The sequence below is a fragment of the Narcine bancroftii genome, chromosome 8 (genome assembly GCF_036971445.1).
Source record: "Narcine bancroftii isolate sNarBan1 chromosome 8, sNarBan1.hap1, whole genome shotgun sequence".
In the NCBI taxonomy this organism is placed as follows: Eukaryota; Metazoa; Chordata; class Chondrichthyes; order Torpediniformes; family Narcinidae; genus Narcine; species Narcine bancroftii.
The window spans coordinates 4858672-4881364 of NC_091476.1; the positions used below are offsets into that span (position 1 = coordinate 4858672).

General features: G+C 40.4%; 1 protein-coding gene across 12 annotated transcripts in view; it reads left to right on the plus strand.

Annotated features, from left to right (window-relative positions):
• The window catches only part of eda2r (ectodysplasin A2 receptor), a 678182-nt gene that overhangs the window by 354254 nt on the left and 301235 nt on the right, over window positions 1–22693 (plus strand). For all 12 annotated transcript variants that reach the window (XR_011342800.1, XR_011342797.1, XR_011342807.1 and 9 more), the window contains one exon: window positions 7688–7774. The gene's annotated coding sequence lies outside the window, so the exon portion shown is untranslated. The remainder of the gene's footprint in view (window positions 1–7687; window positions 7775–22693) is intronic.

The window sequence follows — 22693 nt, forward strand, 5'->3', positions numbered from 1 at the left end:
TGTCGAGGGATCTGGACCAACTGGGAGAATGGGATAGTAAATGGATGATGGAGTTTGATGCAGACCAGTGTGATATGTTGCATTTTGAAAGAGCAAACCAAGGAAGGAAGTACACTGTAAATGGTAGGACACTGAGGAGTTCACAGGAGCAAAAAGACCTGGGATACAGATACATTGTTCCATGAATGTGACATTGCATTTGGACAAGGTTGTTAAGAAAGCTTTTGGCACCTTGGCCTTTATAAATCAAAGTATTGAGTATAGGAGTTGGGATGTTATGTTGAAGTTGTTTAAGACGTTAATGATGCCAAATTTGGAATATTGTGTGCAGTTCTGGCCGCCTAACTACAGGAGAACATCAATAAGATTGAAAGAGTGCAGAGGAGATCTGTAAGATGTTGCCAGATCTTCAGGAGTTGAATTACAGGGAAAGATTAAATAGGTTAGGACTTTAATCCTTGGAATGAAGAATAAGGGAAGATTTGATAGAGGTTTACAAAATTGAGGGCTATCGACAGTAAATGTGAGTAGACACTTTCCACTGAGGTTATGAAAGATAAATATGAAAGGACATGGCTTTAGGGTGAAGGGGGAATGGTTTAGGGGAACTTCTCCACTCAGTGGTGGGAGTGTGCAATGAGCTTGCATCTGATGTGCTGGGTGCAGACTCTATCTTAAGAATAAATTGGATAGATACATGGATGGGAGTAATTTGGAGGGTTATGGAATGGGAGCAGGTTATTGGGACTAGCTGAACAGCTAGAAGGGTTGAAGGCCTTGTTTTCTGTGCTGTAGCATTCTATAACATGGGAGCAGAAATAGGCTATTCAACCCATCTATTCTGCCCTGCCATTTAATCATAAGCTGATCTATTTTCCCACTCAGTCCCACTGCCCGGCCTTCTCCCCATAACCTTTGATAGGTTCTTGATTAGCCAAGGCATCAATCTCTGTCTTAAATAAACCAATGACCTGACCTAAATGATGAAAAATGCAGAGTTTAGAGGTACAGTAGGTTCTGAGTAAACTCATAGATTTGCAAAAGGTGCAACAAATAAATAGAAATTAGGTTATGGGTTGTATATAGCACAGAATTGGAATCCTCCAATAAGGAACAAGGTTTATTGATTGGAATCAGTTCAGAAAAGGTTTATCAGACTAATACAGTACCTGCAATGTCTTGAGTTGATAAGATAGACTTATTTTTGGTGGAGTTTAAAAGAGAAAGTTGAGGTTGTTACCTCCTGTGGGAGAATCAAGAACCAGGATCTTAATTTAAAAATATGGGTCACCCTTTTAAGAGTTTTCTTTTTCTCCCATGGAGTTGAAGTTTTTTTTTCTGAAACATTCCCCCTCAAAGAATGACTGATGCAATCTTTGAAAGTTTTTAAACACAGTTGGGACAGATTCTTACTATGCAAGTGGGCAAAATTTAACAGCCTTGGGCAGGAGTTCAGTATTGAAGCTTTAATCAGATTTGATTAAATGATGGATAAGGGAGGCAGTGCTAATGCATCAACCTGGATGATCAAAGATTGCTTCTGCTTACATGAATTATAGCAGTCTTTTCTGCTATAAATCCCTCCATGTTACTGCAAGCCAAGGACCATCGCTTCTACCCTGCATTTGATATCTACTTGTTCTTATAAACCTCAGAACTGTTCCTAACCAGATATTCATTCAGGTCTATTTTTAAGGACGCTAATTGATGGAGTTGTAACCAGCCAATTATGGAAGATTGCACCAGATATCAGTGACAGTGGGAAAAATAGCTGTTACTTGAAATTTTAGATTCTGCTCATTCTGAGCCGAACAATTTATTTGACACATCTTTTATTTTCTTCTCAATTTAAAAATCTGGAATAACTTTGTTTCATTTTTTCAAATGAAACTAAGTTCAGTTCTGCATTTCTCTATTCATTATTATAATTCTAAAGATGTGCGATTGTTTACCCTTGAATCTTTGTTAGTATTTCAATTTGTTTTTGAAATGCTGACAACTCTGTGTAGTAATGAATGCAAGAGCTGAATTTGCTTCCAAAGTGGAAGTAATGTCTGCAGAATTAAATGGATTGCCAAGTCAATTCTTATAATCTAATTTATGCATCAAATAAATAGTCAGAGTGTCAAATGTTATCTGGGAAAGGCAGGGGAATGGGTTGCGTGGAAGAATAGTGGAGAGGACTCGACAAATGGTCTACTTCTCTTCCTATGTGTTAGTCTAATTCGAGAAAATAATGACCATGGGGGAGTTTGGGGTGTTGGTCATGAAGCCTATGGCATTTAAGCCTTACAACAAAGGTAGATGAAATTTTCTTTCAGAGACATGATATGAGAACAGGTTATTGTGACCTTCATAGAAGCAAAGATAGATTGCTGAACAGAGAGGATATTTAGCTCATTAAGATGACCGTGAGTTGGCTCCAGAATCAGAATTTATTGTCATGAACAAGCCATGAAATTTGGCGTTTTGCAGCAGCGTCGTAGCGCAAACATTGATTTAAAAACCACTTTTATAACAATAAATAAATTAAAAGTGCATGAAAAGTAAGGCAGTGTCTTTAGTTAATTGATCATTAAAGAATCTGCTGGCACCGAGGAAGAAGTTGTCCTTGTACCTCTGGGTGTTCGTCTTTAGGCTCCTGTACTTTTCCCCAATGGTAGCAGAGTGAAGAGGGCATGGGCTCGGTGGTGAGGGTCTTTGAGTATAGAGGCTGCATTTTTAAGATGCTGATTCATGTAGATGGATTGAAGTTTGGTGCCTGTGATGTCATAGCCCAAGATAACAACCCTCTGGAATTTTATCTTGACCTGAGAGTTGTTGCCTCTATAACCAGGCAGTGATGCGACCAACCAAGTTGCTCTCTATGATACACCAGTAGAAGTTTTTGGTGACATACTGAATCTTCTCAAGCACTTCACGAAGTATCGCCGCCGGCGAGCCTTATTTGTGATTGCATCAACATGGAAGCTCCAGGACAGATCTATGGACATGTTTACACCCAGGAAATTTTTGACCCTCTCCACTATTGAGCCCATGATGAAGACTGGGTCATGTACATCTGATTTCCTCCTGAAGTCCACAATTATCTCATTGATTTTCCTAACATTGAGTGCAAGGTTGTTGGCGTGACACCACTCAAGGGGATCTATTTCCCTCCTGTATGTTTCCTCATTGCCATTTGTGATTCTGCCAATAACTGATGTCATTGGCAAACTTGTAGTTAGCACTGGAATTGTGTCTGGCCACACAGTCATGGGTGTATAATGAGTAGAGCAGTGGGCTAAGCCCATGTCCTTGGGGTGCGACATTGTTTCCAATTCGTACAGACTGTGGTCTTCTGATGCGAGTCAAGGATCCAGTTGAAGAGGGAGGTACAGAGGCCCAGAGTTTGTAGCTTCTTGACTAGCACTGAGGGAATAATGGTATTGATTACAGCTTGGGCTTCAATGAAGAGCAGTCGTATATATGAGTTGCTGTTTGAGGTGATCCAGAGCTGAGTGGAGAGCCAGTGATATTGCATCTGTTGTTGTGACAATAGGCAAACTGCAGAGGGTCCAAATCTTTATTTAGGTACGTGTTAATTCTGGCCATGACCAGCCTCTTCAAGCATTTCACCACAGTAGAAGTTGGTGCTACTGGGCGGTCATTATTGAGGCAGTTCACACCACTCTTCTTGGGCACCAGGATTAGTGAAGCCCTTTTGAAGCAGGTGGGAACCTCTGACTGCAGCAATGAGAGGTTGAAAATGTCTGTGAACAGTCCAGCTAGTTGGTCGGCACAGATTTTCAGTACCCTGCCAAGATCATCATCAGGGCCTGATGCCTTGAGAGGGTTCACTCTTTTGAATGATGTTCTGAATCGATCCCAGAGACAGATATCATGGGGTCCTCAGCAGTTGCAAGAATTCTAGTCGGCATTGTTTGGTTCTCCTCAAAAGGGCATAGGTGTTCAGCTCATCAGGTAATGAAGCATCACATCCCTCTATGGTGTTCACCCTTGCTTTGTAGGCTGTAATGTCCTGCACTCTCTGCCAGAGCTGGTGTCTCTGTCTCCAGATACCTTTGGAATTGCCACTTTGCTTCAGAGATGGCCTTCCGCAAGATGTACCTGGACTTCTTGTAGAGATCCTGATCCCTGGCCTTAAAAGCCCTGTTCTCCCTCTCAGCAGGTTGAAAATCCTCTGATTAATCCAAGGCTTCCAGTTGGGAAACACCTGGTATGTGCACATGGGCACACACTTATCCATGCTGGTCTTGAAGAAGACGGTGACACATGATGCATATTAATTCATCTTGAATATGTATCACTCCACTGATTCAAAGCAGTCCTCCAGAGGCTCCTCTGCCTCCCTTGACCATATTTTCACTGACTTCACTACTGGTTCTGTGGTCCTCAGTCTCTGCTTGTACGCCAGGAGTAGAAGTACAGTTAGATGATCATGCTTGCTGAAGTGCAGTGGTGGTATGGCTTGCTAGGCATTCTTCATGATGGGTAGCAGTAGTTGAGGGTGTTGGCTCCCCTTTTCTTGCATGTGATGTATTGGTGGTAGTTTGTCAGAGGCTTTCAGGTTAGCTTGATGAGGTCCACTACAATGATCAGGAAGGCATCAGGATGGGCTGTTTATCAGTGTTCAATTCTTCCAGTGCCAGCCTGGCATTGGCCTGGGGCAGACTGTACACTGCAACCAGGATGGTGGTGGTGCAATCCCTCAGCAGATAGAATGGGCGACCCTTGATCGCCATATGTTCCAGGTTGGGGGAGTAGGACTGGAACATGACCATGTTTGTGCACCATGATGAATTGATGACACAAACATTACCTCCCCTGGTTTTTCCTGGCACCACCTACAGGCTGTAGCGCTGTGTCTCTAATGTCTGCTCTTAACTATGTTTCTGCAAAGCACATCACGTAGCACTCCCTAATATGTCTCTGATATTAATGTCTGGCTTTTGAGTTCATTGTTTGTTCTCCAAGAATTGTACTTTGGCCAGGAGGATGGTAGGGAGTGGAAGCTTGAGGATCCAGCATCTCCTCTTGACCTGTAGCCCTCCTCTGTGTCCATGTTTGGATCTTCTTTACATGACCCGTGATCTGCTGTTGGTAATTCTCATGGTGTTTCAATGGTTTGTGTGGAGATCCTTTAAATCTCCTGCACTATTTCTTCCGTGGGAGAAATCCCATGGTTTCTCCCGTGGGAGAAATCCCATATTCATCACTTTTCACCATTTCCCTGTATTTCTGTTCAGCAAATTTCTTCCATGTATTTTAAGATCCAATATTTGGATCAGAGTTGGAAAATTAAATGCTGAATTTGTCTCTAATTATGATTCCTAGCCAAGGCTACACCTGAGGAATATGTTCACAGCAGGTCCACACAATCAATGCAGCAACCACCCAGAACTGCAAACATGCTGCCTGCAAGGACAAGTGTACCCACTGCATAGAGAGACCATGAACGGCAGGATGCCATCCAAGTCACTTTGGCTTGGAATTATTTGTTTATTTCAAAGCAAAGAAGGAGGTGTGAGGCCAGTATAAACAGCTGGTATCAAGAGTTAACTGGAACTAAGAGGCAAGCTAAAAAGGGAAATCAGGAGGGCAAAGATTGGACAGGAGATAGGTCTGGCAGATAGCATTTTGGTTAACAGCATGAAGTGAATAAGGATAGCCTGAGAAATAAAGGGACCCCTCAGGAATCAATGTGATCAACTGTGTTGGAGCCACAAGGCCCTCTGTTTTCACTGTGAAGAAAATCTTGAAGATTAGGGAACTTGGGGTGGTCAATGTTAGTGTCTTGAACAGTCAGAATTGTGGTCGAGGAGAATTTGAAGATCTTGATGTGCATAAAGATAGACAAATCATGGGCCTGTTCAGATATTTCTGAGGATACTGTTGGAAACTAGAGAGGAAATTGCAGGTTCCCTGGTGAGATTTAAGATAGGTGAGGTGCTGGAAATCCAGACGGTGGTGAAAGTCGTGCCTCTGTTCAAGAAGGGCTGCAGGGAAAAGGCTGGTAACTATAGAAATGAACCTCACAACTGTGGTTGGTAATTTACTAGAGAGGATTCTGAGGGAGAAACTATACATGCACATAGATAGAGCCTGATTAGGGGATAGTCAACATGGTTTTGCAAGTGGGAGGACATGTCTCACAAATCTAATTGAGTTTTTCAAAGATGTTTCCAAGAAGGTTGATGAAAGAAGAATTGTAGAAGTTGTACATGTGGATTTCAGCAAGGCATTCAATCAGGTTCCACATGATGGGCTGCTCTCTCGAGACTCAACTGCTTGAGATCCAAGAAAAGGATGCAGAATGGACAGGGCTTGTTTTCACGCTGACTCAATTGTCGCTGGTGAAAATCTGAAATAAAAGTGGTTGGAATAGTCAACTGCTTAGGCACAGCTGAGGTGTAAAAGCAGAGAATATACATTTCCAGTCTCCTCCAACCTAGAGCGAAAGTAGGATTCCTCTTCACTTTCCTCTAAAGCAGCCTTGCTCTGTAATTTCCAATGCCTTAGTGATTCCACCCTTGGGTGCATCGACTGAATCTTTCCCTCCATAATGTTGTGATTTACTCTTCATGTTGCAAACAACCCGTCTTTCCATGTGACTGCAGGAGACACCATGCCTGCCATGGATCTCTTCCATTCCCACCATCCAGGGACCAAAGCTCTCCTCCCAGTTGAAGGAATTATTCAGCTGCATGTCCCAGTTTTGTTTCCTGAATTCAGTGAACACAATCTGGTTTCTTCTACAATGGAGAAACCAAGCAGAGAAAGTGTGAGTGATTGAACAGACACAATATACCTCTGCTTAATTCACATGGTTGAACATGAGTTTTTTGGGACCCATCGCTAATTCTCTATCCACTCTAACCTCTCTGCATTTGATCACTTGGTCTCTATTAATGAAGACCAATTGAAAACAGAACTACTTCCAATCTTCCCCCCGTCCCATTAAATGCCCCCACTTCTCATCCACACCTGGCTTGTGTTCCCATTTCCCAGCCATAATTGAAAACATTCTGTTGGATTTCCTCATTATTTGCTCTTTTGTGAATTGGAGGCTTGATTTTCCCAAACCCTTTCAACTTCCATGTCCTTCAATCTCAAATCTAGGGATGGCAACTTTTTTAAAAAACTCACATTCCACCTTAAGTATTCCCTATACTAGAGGTGCTCTGTGATTAGTAAGGGATTGCTTAAGATGATGTGTGAGTGGAAAGAAAAAGTTCGAAAACACCTGTTTTAATCGTCTCTAATTCACTCGTTATGTGCACGGTTTCATAACTCCAAAGGAAATGGGCCAATGACCATTTTCTCAAGCAAAATACTTCAGTAACAGCAGTGATTCTCAACCTTCCCTTCCCACTCACTTACCACCTTAAGCAATCCCTGACTAATCAGAGCACCGATGGCATAGGGATTACTTAGCGGTATGTGAGTTTTAAAATAAAAAATGTTGCACATCATTTGGAAAATGCTTTTTTTTGTTTCCTGCCAAAATATCGGATTTCAAATTCTGCCACATTTTTGGATCTTTATCCATTTACTTATGAATCATTACAGCTCTCTTGCATCAGATGAATCTGCTGCGGCTAACTAATTCTCACCAGCCCTCTCAGATGGTACCACCACTTGCATTGCTCAGTCTTTTCACAGATATCTTCTTTGTTTTCTCTAGCCCTCCCACCTCTGCAATTTTAAACAAGTCTGATGTCCACTTTTTCTTGATTCTGAATCAAAGTCATCGGCATCAAACATTTGCCTGGTGAGTATTTGCTATATTTTCTACTTTATCTGTTTTTGTGTTTGCTGAAAATCCTCAATCTATCAATACTGTGGCTGTAATTTCAACAGAAAGACTGGGGCAATGGTGTATGCTGGTTAACTCTGACATCCTACTAATGAATAAGTTAAACCAGTATGGTTCCATGGACAGTTGCTCAGATGTGTTCAAAGAGAGCTGGATTCATTAACTTCAGCTTGGTTCGAAGTTTGAAAGTGCTGTGGATGTTATTGCCTTAACTTTTGGTTTGCATTTTCCAATTGTTGCCCATAATTCCCACTGGCAGCAACTCTTGTGAATGAAGCAATGTGTTTGCTGGCAAGCCTTCCAATTGGTTGAAGAAGTGACTGCTCTTTGTGTATACAATCTGTAAAGTGAGTGAAATCACTGAAGACTTTTATGGTTTTTACACGGCTGTTGTGACAATTTTCACACTTGCCTTCGTACTGGCTGCTCTTACAGGAGTGACATTTACACTAAAATACCCAAGTTTTGATAATTTTGAAGGCTGGACTTCGGTCAATGTAGACCATGTGTGCAATACACAGTGTCGACGTTTTCCTCATCATTTAACCCATCATTGCAGTCCACCTACAGGTCAGATTAGACTGCAGGCCGTCCACAAAATTGTCTAGAGCTGCTACAGGAAAAATTTTAAAACACACGAGTCACTCATTTCCGTTCCAAACATTTTACACAGCCTGCGTTGTGGGAATTTTGTTAAAATTTCCCGTTACAAAGCTGCTGTTCATTTAAAAAAAAAAATTACAGACCCTTGTATCACTCTTCATATCCATGTGCAGATCCACTAACAATCAGGTGTATGAACTCGCTTTAATGCAGAGTTGATTGTTGATACCATCTTCACTGGTTTCAATGAACCCTATTGCAAACCAGGGAAGAATCTTGGGCATTTGTAATCTTTTCAAGTCAACTGCATCAGCTCATTCACTATGGAAGCTGCTAATTGAACAATTTTTTTTTGCTTTTTGTCAGATGGATCTGAACAAGATGATTGTTTAACTTTACAAACATACATTCTTTGCAGCACCTCATTATGTAGGAACTGAAGTAGTAACACTTAACAGGTCTTCTATCTGCCAGAGCGAACTGGAACTAAACTAACTCTGTTCAAGTGCCAAGAACAATTCAGATGGATTTTCCATTCCAAAAGTTTACGATATGCAGACGCTTCAATCTCATGCTATTTGAATAATAAATATTGTATTGTCTCTTGAGGGAAAAAAAACCCACAGAGGAAAGGAGAAATTCACTTTCTCTCTGAAATACCCTGAAGATATTGTTATTATTTCTTGAAGATGCTCACATAGGGTTGTGTGGGATTGCAAGCTTCAAAATGTTTGGCATGCATTGGCTTTTGTTTGCAAAGGCACAAAGCAGTTGCTGCTCTTTGGTCAGGGTACTGTACTGGAGATCTCCATTGCAGGATGCCTCCAAATGCTTTTTTTAAAATCCATTTTAACTCTGGTAATGGTCGGTGTCATGTGGGTGGGAGTAACCCAGGTCTGCTGAGAGATTGTGGAGCGCGTCGAAAGAACCAAAGACTTGTTGATCCAAACCAAGGCTTTTATTAACTAAAAGACTGGAGCGTATCACATGTAGGTCGACCAGTCCAGAATGACCTGGTCTGGCTCGGAGCAATCCTTTAAGACCTGCCAGTAGATGTGGCTCCACTCTCAGCCAATCACAGTCATCCTACACTAAAATCTGATAATGTACAGATTGGTGATAGAATCTGTACTATCACAGAGATGCATTGGAATTTAATTCCATTCTGGATAGCTGTTCAAAGTCAAATAAGGAATTTGCTCAATTATCTGTTTGCACTCTGATTTCTGAGATAAAGGTGTCCTTCAGAATCTTGTAGACTTTTTTCTTAATTACACAGATCAGAGGCCAAAGAAGTCTACCCTGATTACAATTCTAAGTTTGGTCTGAGCAGACAACAGAATCAAAGAGCAGAAGAGGCTGTTATTGGAAGTGAAGGATTGTTCCCTACCCAAGAAATAAACTCTCCCCTCATCTGGGATACTCTTCCCCTTCTATGATACCCTCGCAAACACCCTTCGCTTTTTTTTCATGCCAGCCAGTTGGTGATCTCCTTTTGACCAGACCCAGCCCATTCATTAAGTTGTTGCCTCTGTCCTATTCACTTTAGGCATGAGCTGAACTTCCATTGTGCAGACCATGTTTAAAAGATCAACCTAGTATTCAACCTTCTCTTTTCACCTCTGCCTCCCAAAAGCAAGGGTGGCCGCTGCCTGTTCCTATCCCTGAAATAACATTCCCACCTGCAAGTCCATTTTCCACCAGCCAAGGGTTTTTCTGGCAGAGATGTCTCTTATTTTGCAAGCTGAATATTTCTTTAGTCCATCTCTGTGCAATTAATATTAAAATTGGAGGCTTATACTGATGACCAGGTGGAAGCTGTTACTGTTATTTGCAGCATTTTGTTTTTATCTTGTTTTTACTGAACTTCAGAACCTGCAACACTGGGAATGTGCACGATCCCTGAGTTACAATTATTTCACAGGTTCCTTGTTTTCAGGTAAAATTTGCAATCATTGCAACAAAAAACTGTTATTTCAGAAAGGAGTAAGCTTAACAGCGACAATTAGAGCTAAAACATTTGGCAAATCTGAACTAAAAACATTAAACATTTATACATTGCTTTTGAATGTTTATTCCATGAAAATCAAAAAAAAAATGTGCTGCTGAGACTTTTTATTGTTAGCTTGACGGAGATGCTGTAATGAATGCTGGTCCTCAGTTCAGTCCTCAATGATATTACAATGCTCTGAGGAGTCTCAGTCCATTCCTTGGGGGATTTCTCTGCCCTTACCGATGACTCTCAATCTATTTTAAAGAAGATACCTATAGGCTGACTGAAGTTTCAAGGCTTCTCTGTTCTGCTGAGGTAATTTTTTTTTTAATCAGGAACAGTTAATGGCTTCTTAAAAATGATTGTTTCACTCAAATATTTCTATTGAATGACATGTTTATTGCATAATCAGTTTAAAAAAAATTGAAGTCTTGTTCTAGCCATTTATCCAGCTATCCATCAGTAGGTTTTATGTGTATTATATAAAGGGTAAAGGTTCCATTATTGTCACGTAGTACTACATTTAGAATGTAATATGCATGAAATTCTTTTAAGTTTGTCTACCGTAAGGTTTCGGTCACCACATTGTCCAGTGCCGCCTCACAGAAATGAGGCCCCAGTGAGGAACAAACTTGATGGTTTTCCAGACCAGTGCTCTAATTACTGAGCTATCAGAGATCTTTATTAATTAATACTTTTTCAAAATGGTGAAAGGATGCCTTTAGAAGTCTTTGCAGCATTCTACCTACCCTTAAGGAAAGGAAGGAAAATAATTAAGCCATGATAAATTGTTTGTGGCTCATTTCCTGGGACTAAGATGAGCAGGGCTCGGTGTTGTTGAGGCAGATGATCAGTGCTAGATTAAGGTATTTTAAAGGAGCCCTAACTAGTGCTGGTTGGCGCATGTGTGGTGAAAGGGGAAGCACCTACACCAAAATTTCACCCCGCTAAAACTTGTGCATTGTTTGAACAAACCTTACAGCAGCGGTTGGCGGCATGCAGGATCAATTGCCGTCTTCATTAACCATAATCCCCCACAGCTGGAACTGCTCTGCATTTTCCTGCCACTGACACTGGCAGAGCAGTTCCAACTGCATGGGGAATTGTGGGTAACTAAGATGGCCATTGCTTCTGCATTGAGCCGTTGCTGGGGATATTCAGGGTTATTAAAGCAGACTATCAGTGAAATCTGAAACCTGCTGCACAAAAATGAAAATGTTCCTCATAATTCATAGTGGATGAATGTGGGGGCCCTTGAAATTAGAGGGCCTGTAGCATTTGCTGCTATTCGCTATTGCATTAATCCGGTCTGCAGATGATGAGCTGTAATCTGGATGAATGGCGGAGCAGGGATGAATGGGCTACCTTCTGGTCCTATTTCTCGTCTTTCTTCTTGGCACTTTCTCTATCCCACTAAAAGCACAGTGATGAAGACTGGACTATCCTGTTAACTTTTCTAAACTTCAAACTGGCCATGTTCTGATATAATGCAATCAAATGTCGGTTGTTCATGATGCTGCAGCAAATTCTGTGGTGGTGTCCAACTAACTTGTCTACTAACAAGTGGAGTCAGTGGTCTCCAATTTTTAGGAATACACCATGCAGTATGTTTTAACTGTTACAAAAATGCTGAAAAGTCTCCATATTAATTTAATGTTCATTCTGATCTAACAAGTTTAAGAAACACACAAGTGTTGTCTAGAAAAGGTCCTGCTAAGATTTGAGTTCACTCACTGCTATCTGGTTCCTGGTTGAATCCCTCAGCCAGATGGAGATTGATCCTCTCAGGTTAGGCTTTATCAGGTCACTACTTGTGTTTCTGGTTCCGTGACCACCACAGGGAATTGGGAGACCTTAACATTATGTAAGGTCATTGTCAACAGTGCTGGTTTAGCATGGATTTGAGTTGAATGTGGAGACAACAGTCAGAGCCATGTCTGGTGGAACCTTGACTGCACACAAAGATCCATTTTCTTGAAGCCAATGTTGGTGAACACGATCATATGAAAGTTGCTGACTATCCAATACTGACTTGCCCTAGTATATAGAATTGTTGAGAGTTTCCAAAAGGTGCTTGGTTAATTGTGGTCCTTTGCTGCTACACTTTCATCAGGATTAGGAGAAATTGGGGGCAAAAAATCAAAGCAAAGATGAGGGAAAGTTTGAGGGTTGGAGGTCTTTAAGAAATTATTTTTGGTGCAATTCATGTTGTAATGCATCATTGCAATGCAAGAACATCCTGCCTTTTTTTTTGGCCATGGAACAAGATTTTGTACCATTGCACTGATGATGGAAGCAACATGACAGCCAGGAAAGTAAATTGTTTGCTTTCACTGTGGAGAATAACTTCTGGCAGTGGGGTATGACCCAGAAAGGAAGCATTCCATGCTGACTTTATGGAAGTGTCGCTGGCTCTTGTATTAGTTGTAAATGGTGTGGAAGAAAGCTCAAATACACTTTTTTCATGACCCGGCCTGTTGAAGTACCAAAGTTAATTGCCTTGAAGATTGTTTAACTTGGCAACAACTGCTGCACTGGCACCACCCAGTGGAGATCAACAGACTGTGTCTGTGTCACAAAAATGGATTTATTTCTGTTTGTAAGTTTATATAAATGCATCTTAAACACAGTATTTGTCTCTAGCACTTCCCCTGTCAGTCCTGCAGCCTCCCATCCTCTGTGTAAAACAAAAACTTGCCTCCAATTCTCCTTTAAACTTTCTCCCTCTAAATTTCTGCCCTAGAGAATTCCACGCTGGGAAAGAAGAATCTGACAAAAGTTTAATAAAAGAGAAAAGCAGGAGTACAGCAAGGTCAAATGCAAAAATCACAAGGATGACTAGATCCTAAAAGGGCAATGAGCATAAGGAGGCTTTATCTGAAATAACATCAGTGAATGTGTGGTGTAAATTCAAAGCTGTATGATCTAGTAGCCATCATAGAAAAATGATTGGAGGATGGAGATGATTGGGAATTAAATATCCAAGAGTATCAGGGTAATTTCAAAGGATAGCTGGAAGGTGAGGGCATTGGGGTAACACTCTCAATTAAAGATGAAATCAAGATGATAGTAAGAGAACAGAAAAGATCTAAGGAGCGGAGCACTCAATTCATCTAAGTCGAGGTTAAGACTAGGAGGGAGAGAAAAAAAAATCACTGACATGTATTTTCTATCAAGCCAAATAACAACACTGGAAAAACAAACCAGGATCTGAGGCATATACAAATGGATCAGCAGTTGTCATGGACTCTTTAACTTCCATGTAGATTGGGTGAATCCTGTTGGTTGAAGCAATTTGTTGAATGCACTGTGATAGCTTTTTGAATGATGTGACACTGATTCTACTTCAGAACATGCTCTCTTGCATCTTGTCCTGTGCAACAAGACTGGTAAAACGAGTGATCTTGCATTTAGGGCTCCTCTTGGAAAAGAGTGATGGCGGGGTGATTGAATTTCTCAGTGAGATAAAGGGTGATGTAGTTTGACCTAAAACCAGTGTATTATCCCAAAATAAGTGAGACTACCACAGGATTTGACTGGGAATAGTGGAGAATTTCAGATTTTTCATCCTGCGCAACAAAGGTATATTTCAGTTAAAAGCAAGAACTGTAAGAGTGGGGAGAGCAACCCGTTATAACTGACAAAATAAAAGACCGCTTCAAATTAAAAGCTTGTGTGCATAGACACCAAAAGCTGGCAGGCAGACTGGGAAAGCTTTAAAAAGCCACAAAGAATCACTGAGCAAGCAATAAAGGAAAGATAGTTTCATAATCTGTCACAAAATACAGAAACAGGTAGTTAAAAAAATTATAATTAAGTGGAAAAGAATTGCTAAAGTGGAAGTAGGTCCCTTGGAAGACAAGAAGGGGTGTGAGAGTATGGTATCCTATCACCTCTGTATATATTTGTATAGAGCGCTAATGATTGGCTGAGAGACGTAGCCATACCTACTGGCCAGGTCATTAGATGCTGCACCTAACCAGACCTAGGTCAGTCTGGACTAGTCGACCTCGATGTACTACACTCCAGTCTTTTGGTAATAAAAGCCTTGGTTTGAATCTACAAGCCTTTGTCATTCGATGCGCTACAAGGGGTAATACAGTAATCGACGACCATTTGATATGCTGAAGTGTGGTGTTCAGGATGGGATGCAAGGTCCTCAATACAATAGCTGTATCTAAAAAGGTGGTGCTTAGCAAACTAGAGGGTGTGAAGGTAGTTGAGAACCTTGGTCCAGATGAAATACATGGGCAGGTCCCAGGGGATTAGAAAATAGCAGATGAAAATGCCACTGCTTTTTTTAAAAAAAAAACGAAGCAGGCAGATTGCAGGTAACTATAAGCCAGTTGGTTTAACATTAGTAAAGGGGGAAAAATACTTGATGTTATCATTAAGGGTGAAATGCAGTGCACAAGTGCTGGAGAAATTCAGCTGATCACGCATCACCCATAGGAAGTCTCGGACAGTTGACATCTTGGGCCTGAGCCCTTCGTCAGGAATGTCCGGTGCATGTGCCTTCCTCTTATGTGTCACACCTTTGTCTTGTGCATGTGAGCTGCACTAGACCCAGGATCTGCTTTTTTTTTTGTTTCCTTCCATTAACAAAAATAAGGTAAGGCATGATTGCTTCATCAGGCAAGTGGAGCATGGATTTAGGAAGGGAAGATCATGTTTGACAAACTTAATGGAGTTCTTTGAGGATATGGGGGGGGGGAATTGAAGAGACTCTTAGACACATGGATGAAAGGAAAATAGAGGGCAATGGGGTAGGGAGGGTTTAGAACTTTATTGGGAAGGAATATATGGGTCGGCACAACATTGAGGGCTGAAGGGTTGATACTGTGCTGGATTGTTCTGATATCTAATGAGTGCCATGTATAAAGAACAGATAGAGGCTGTATATTTAGATTGATACAGTGCCACCTAAAAGACTTGATCATAAAATGAGTGTGGATTTGGGGTAAGGTATTAGCATGAATAGACGATTGGTAGCCAATAGAAGGCAGAGTTGGCATCAATGGTTGTTTCTTTGACTGGCATTCAGTGGCAAGTGGAGTGTTAAATGACACCACCAATTGAGGTTGTGACACATTGGCCTTTATGTTAACTGATGGCTATTCTTGTGGGAAAGTTGTATGAATTTTGATACATTTAGACTTGAAAGTGCATGATTTTAGAACTTTTGCAATTGCACTGTCATTATACTCAGAACATCAGATAAGTGATACAAAAATAGTCTTTCCCATTGCCCCAGAAGAGCATGAATTCTTTATTTTAAATGGAAGGCCACCTCCTCACCAATTTTGACACTTTTTTATTGGTGATCTCAGATAGATGATGGAAGTAGTGAGAGCTAGGAATGAATAGAATCCCTCAGCCATATTCATTGCATTGGCCAACCCTTCTGGACCATGGCTTGAATGAGGTTTCATCCATTAATTTTTGATAGTTCAAGTCTTTTCCATAATGAAGCAATGTCAGGGGCAGCAAAGCGGTTAGTGCAACGCATTTACAGCGCCAGTGATCGGGACTGGTCTGGTGTTCAAATCCTGCACTGTTTGTAAGGAGTTTGTATGTTCTTCCTGTATCTGTCTGTGTTTTCTCCAGGGGCTCTGGTTTCCTCCTCACCATTCAAAAACATACTGGGGATGTAGGTTAATTGGGGATAAATGGAACATGAGCTGAAATGGCCTGTTAGTGCTGTATGTCTAAATTTTAAAAAATGTGATCGGGAGCAATAGGTGGTTTGAAAATCTCATGACAGGAGATAAATAATCAAAGTCTATGCTGCGCTGGGTTGCAAGAGAAAAGGTGAAGTAAATCAATAATAATATTAATGAAACTAGGTCAAACGTGGGTTTAAAAGTAAGGGCCCAAAAGAGACAAAGTGCAACATTGAGAAGTGTTTGGTTCTACATTTTGGCAGTGGAAATAAACAGGCAGAGAACTACTTGGATGGGGAGAAAATTCAATCTGTGGAGGTGCAGAGAGACCTGGGTGTCCTCGTGCAGGGAAACCTTAAAGTTAATGCTCAGGTGGGATTGGTAGTGAAGAAGGCCAATGCTATGTTGGCATTTGTTTCAAGAGGAATAGTGTACAAGAGTAGAGAGGTGTTAATGAGACTCTATGGGGCACTGGTGAGACCTCATTTGGAGAACTGTGTGCAGTTTTGGGCCCCCTGTCTTAGAAAGGATGAGATGTTGTTGGAGAGGGGGCAGAGGAGATTTACTAGGATGATTCCTGGAATGTAAGGGCTAACGTATGGGGAACGTTTGGCAGCTCTTGGGTTGCATTCGTTGGAGTATAGGAGAATGAGGGGGGAAATCTCAGAGACATTTTGAATATTGAAAAGTTTTGACAGTGAATGTGGAAAAGATGTTCCCTTGATGGGTGAATCGAGGACAAGAGGTCTTAAAATTAGAAGTTCTCCAATTAGAACAGAGAGGAGGAAAAACTTCTTTAGTCAGAGGGTCGTGGATCTGTGGAACTCTCTGCTGCATACAATGGTGGAGGCCGGATCACTGGGAGAATTTAAACAAGAAATTGATAAGTATCTCATTAGTCAGGGTATCAAGGATATGGGGAAAAGGCTGGAAATTGGAACTGTGTGAGCATGGTTCAGCTTGGTGTAGAGTCACGGAACAGACTCTAAGCCTAATGGCCTGCTGCTGTTCCTTTATCTTGTGATCTAGTGAAATAAGAATGAGTGCTCTGTGTCTTTCATGATGTTAAATGTAAAAGAAAGGTTACGGGAGAACTTTAAAATTGTTTCCAAGTGGTAAATTTTCTATCTGGACTAAAGTGGTTTACTTTGGGATAAAAGAGGCTGCAGGAAGATTTAATTCATCTTCACAACATTATAATAAACTGAAGCAGGGTGAACGAGAATGGCTGATTACCCTTGGAGACAGGTCAATAATTGTAGGTCATAGATTTAGACTCATTGAAAATATAATAAAAATCTTCAGATGCTGGAAATATGGAGAATTAACAGAAAATCCTGGAAGCACTCAACAAGTCACATAGAATGTGTGGAAAGGGAAGCAGGGTTGACGATTCAGTCCCAAGACCCTTAGCCAGACTTGGAAGTACCCAATTCTGATGGTGAGGTTTCTACCTAAGCCACAATGCCTGGTTCTCTTTCCTGTCCTACTGACTGCTTCCAACATGTTTTTTTAATTTAGATTTTGTAGTGTGAGTTGGTCTAGGAAGAGAAACCTTTTTCAGAGGAAAATGAGATCTGGAACACGTAGACTTGCAATGTGAATGAGACAGAAACCCTCAGCACATTTAAAATGTTACAGACTGGAAACAGCACCTTTCTTTTGGCCAAAGTGATTAGATTCTATGCTGTAATATATCGATTTCATCAGGAGTGAAGAAACAGCAAGAAACAAAATCTGTGGGATGCAGCCAAGGAGGAATGAGAGGAGGACTGAAGAAAAATGGGCATAATTATACCATCATAATGTCTTTTTGAGCTAACCTCCTTTATAACTGGGCAAAAATTGCCAACAAATGTCTGGTAACAGCTTTTGTGAGTCTTTTAAAATGTGTCCTTAAGATGTTCCAATGTAAACATTTGTCAGCTGTTTATTTGAAGTTTGAATAATTTGAGTACAGGAAAAAAATATTGAAAAATTTGATGCATGAGAGGCAACAGAAAGGTTCAAAAGGTGTTTAGGGGGCGAAATGCTGTTCACTTCCCATTATTAAAATGCAATATGATTGTATTAAAGTGAAGCAGACAGTTTCTAGCTCATCTTTTACTTCTGTCAAAATAACAGCAAGAAACCAGCAACATGGAGTCATTGAACTCGTGTGTTCAAATATATATCCAGAAATTGGGGTAGAATGTCACTGCTTCATTTGTGGATGATATTGAACCAAATGCCCCATGAGCCTTAGAGTACCCTTCTGCTTATTGAAGGGATTGATCAAGTTGATTATAACTTTATATTAATCAATCAGAATCGTATTGGGTGTTTTTGATATATTTACTTGCATGAAGCAATTTTGTTTATTTAAACTCTTTAAATATAAAAGAATACCTATACTATGATGGCGCAAGATACCATCTCACTGCCACCTGCCTAGGGGCATATCCTGTGATAAGGTAAACCCTATGAGTTTAAGGGCTATTCTTTAGAATCATTAAAGAGATGGTTGATCATCAGGAAGTGCAATAAAAGGCAAATGAATGTCGCATGAGGGATATGGAGGAGTGACTGGGATCTATGTTAAACCCTGAGACCTGAGCAAATAGAAAGAGGAGATGGCCATCTGCCATCTTGAATCTGCCTTGCCAGTCCGTAAGATTACTGCTGGTCCAAATATCTTCCTCTATTTTTCTACCCTCCCCCAATAATTCTAAACTGTGAAGACCTGTAATTCCCATGAGAAGAGGAATACTTCCTCATCTTCATCTTGAATGAATGTTCCCTTGTCTGAGATCCTACATTTTCCTAGGACAGGACCCACCTTCTAGCATTAATCCTGTCCCAAATATTTAAATAAGATTACCCCTCATTTTTCTCTATTCCAATGAAAACAGATCCCACCTGTCCAAACTTTCCTTACAAGACCATCCATCACATCCAGTGTCATTCTCAGTGAACCTTTTTGTTTGACTGTATTTGCTATGCTTGTTTTATGAATATTTTATTTAATCAATATGTGTAGGATCATAATAACCCTAAGTAACCCTAATACAATCTTTAAAAAAAATGCTCAAAATGTATATTAAAAAACTGAAAACTAAAAAAACTTCTGAACCCTCTCTCCCCTAAACCTAATCTAATCCCATAGCTAAAATACATAATATTATTGCTACGTAGTCATTCATTTGGATTGCATCAGATTGCATCAGGGATCCCAGAAATATCATAAAATTGATTTTCTTTCAGGGAGAACGTCACTGGTCAGGAGAATTTAAATAAAAAAATAGAATTATAATTTTAAACCTCAAAATTCCAGCATATGGGCTCCAAATTTGGAGAAATTAGGAATATTTGTCCTTTACATTGTAAGTATTTTTTTTTCTAAAGGAATGCAACTTTGAATCTCAGCATGCCATCTGTAGAAAGTTAGAAAGTGATGGAAATCTTCTTTTGTTAAAAATGCCATTAATTAATCCTTTATTAATTCTTTCAAAAGATGACTTTTAAATGGAATAAGAGAATTTCAAAACTGGGAAATTGTTATGATGTATTTTGATCAATTAATCATTGATATTCCCTGCGATATGTTTTGTTATTTTCAGTTGAGAGCTCATTTGAGAGAAATTGGGATCAGAAATTGTTTTAAAAGAATTTCAAATTTGGAGCAAATTATAATTGATGGAATGACTTAAAAAGTTTATTTCAATTGCATATATTTTGTTACAAGAACAAACACCTAAAGTGGGTTTGTTTCTTTCAGATAAAGGTGAGAACAAGATTTAGACACGATAATAGATGTATATGTGCTTAAAAGATCTGAAAGTTACCAAAATGCCGAAATGAGCAAAGGGTGACAACATCCCAGTTCCAAGATGTGCAAAAATTACTAAGTGTGATTGATTGTTCCGTGGATATTTATTCTCATTGCATTTCATATACTACTGAGTTTGCATGTGAATATGAAATCTTGGGTTGCAGCAGTAGTACATTTATGGAGCGATGTAGAGGACTCCTTCAGGCTTGTGGCAGAGGTGGAGAGAAGGATCTGATTTGGCATCATGGATCTGCTCACTGAGCATTAGCAGGTAGGGCCAGCGATGTGATGGCAGAGAAACTCGGCCTTTATGGTGGCATTTTTTTTACTCTATAGAAGGGCCTTTTATTAATGATTAGAGAGAAAGGGGGAAGAATGGGGAGGGAGGAGTCCAGACCAACAGCCAAAAGGCATTGATCAAAATATGATGAGAGGAAAGGTGAGAATTGATTGTCTCTGAAAAGAGACAGAAAAGAGAAGAGAGAACTAGAGGGAAGGTGACAGGGAAGAAGGGGGTAGGGGGTTCTTAATGGAAACTGGAGGTCAATGTTAAACCCATCCTGTTGGAGGGTGTCCAAACAGATGAAGTTTTGTTCCTCCAGTCTGCAGGTGATCTAAATCTGGCAGCACAAGAGACCATGGAGAGACATGTCAGCAAGGGTATGGAATGGGAAGTTGAACAGGATAATTACAAAGTATCTGAAGTTTTCTGTGTTCTCCACAGAAGTCATGGAATTCAAGAAAACTGGAATTGTGGGATGACAAAATAATGATGGCAAATGGTACAGAAAGTCAAGAAAATTTGAAAGCAAAGTTCTAATTGAAATTTTCAAATGTGTAAGAGAAGCAAAAGCATTGGTGTAGGTTGTGCAACCTTGTGGGAAATGGGGTGGTGGAGAAAAGTCTTGACAAAATGATAAAGCTGGAGGTCTTATGCCTGGTGTTTCCCATATAACAGTTTATGGCATGGAGCACGCGGCATGAGTGAAGCCTTCTTGCACGCCTATTGCTCTTTTACCACATTTTTGTGTGTTTCTTTCACTGGATTTTTGTACAGTGTCACATTTTTGGGAGGAGTTTGGAGGGAGGTTAGATCCATAACCTGTGCATGTTTAGTAGAGGCAGAGTCTAGTACTCCAAAAGTGGGATAAACAGGTAGCAAGTCATGGAAAATCCACAGGTGGAGACCAATTTATCCATGGAATCCATGTCTGTTCTTTGTGCTTAGTTATTTTCTTTGCACTTTATCCTCCAGTGCCCAATAATGCCCCATCCAGGAAATAGTTTTACTCAGCAAGTTGCATGTCACAGTTCCCAGAGTCAATGCTCTTCATCAGGACTGATGAAGAGTTTCAGTTTAAAATGTCAACCACTTTTTCCTCTCCCCTGATGCTGCGCAATCTACTGAATTCCTCCAGTACGTGTTTGGCTTCAGATCCCAGGATCTGCCATCTCCTGTGCTGCCATAAAATAGCTTTTCTTGTTCCAGCCAAATGCTTCTGAGCTATTGACAGTTAACAGCTAAAATATAGCACAGAAGGAGGAAGATATTGGCAAAGTAATGAAAGCCTCTGAGAAGGAATAAATTGAAATCCGATTACAAAAGTGATCTCTTTAAAATATACTGCTTTACAGGTCTTGAAATATACTCATTCCTTTTGAATGAATTTGTTGAGCTTTGTACAAATGTTAGTTCTCATTATAAATCAGTCATCAGGCCACACCACCTGCCTCCTTTGATCATTCCTCCTTTAAACTGCCCTATCATTGATACTGATGTGTTCATCTACCAGTGCCTTGAACTCTGGAAACTCCATTCTGCATCCTTTCTGATGATGCCTTAACCAGTGTTGTAATTTCCCATCAGCAGACATTCTTGTTTACCTCCATTTGCATTTTCCCTGCATCATGGTGTTAAATTTTACTGGAGACCATTCCTGTGGAGTGTCCTGGGATGGATAACAACATGAAGGGTACTTGATGGCACACCTCAGGATTTGGCATTGGAATTTCTTCAGCCAGAAAGTTGCAAATCCGTGGAATTCATTGCCAAGAGGCAGTTGAGGCAAAATCATTGGGTGTATTTAAGGCAGAGATTGATAGCTTCTTGATTAGCCAGGTGAAAGTGTGGGAGAAGTCCAGGCAGTGGGATTGAGTGGGAAAATGTTCAGCTCGTGAGTGAATGGCAGGGCAGATTTGATGGCCTACTTCTGGCTGAATGGCCTATTTCTGCTCCAATGCTTGTGCTCTGAATACAAGTTAAATAAATAATATTTGGAAGCATTCAAGCTAATTAAATATTTTAAAAGCCTTTTAACTATAGGTGCACCTCAGTAGACTTTTTTCCCATCTGCTTCCCATCCTCCTATCCAAGAACACATGCAAGATGTATGGTTTCTTGAACCTGCTTTGCTTTTCTGGGAGATCTGGGGAGCCTACAATTTAATCCATTTACCTCTCCTTGTCTGGCATCCCTTGTTTCCTGAGATTAGCAAAATCTAACCTTCTCATCTTCAAAAATTTTTTTTTTTTTTTTTTGAAAATGTCAAATGTTTACTGTTTGTTTGCAGACATGTCCTCAGTCCCATATGTCCTAGTGCTGGGTTATAGCTTATGCCACTTAAACAGACAAACGAGTCCCATCTGTGAACCTTAGTGGAGGATGCGCTTAGTGATAGTAAATTTAGGAATGAGTTACAGAAGTGAATTTTTTTGTTAAGAACATCAAAAACTGTACTGATCGCCCAGTTATAGGAGGGGTGCCAATAAATTGGAAAAGATGCTACTGAGACTGGAGGGCTTGA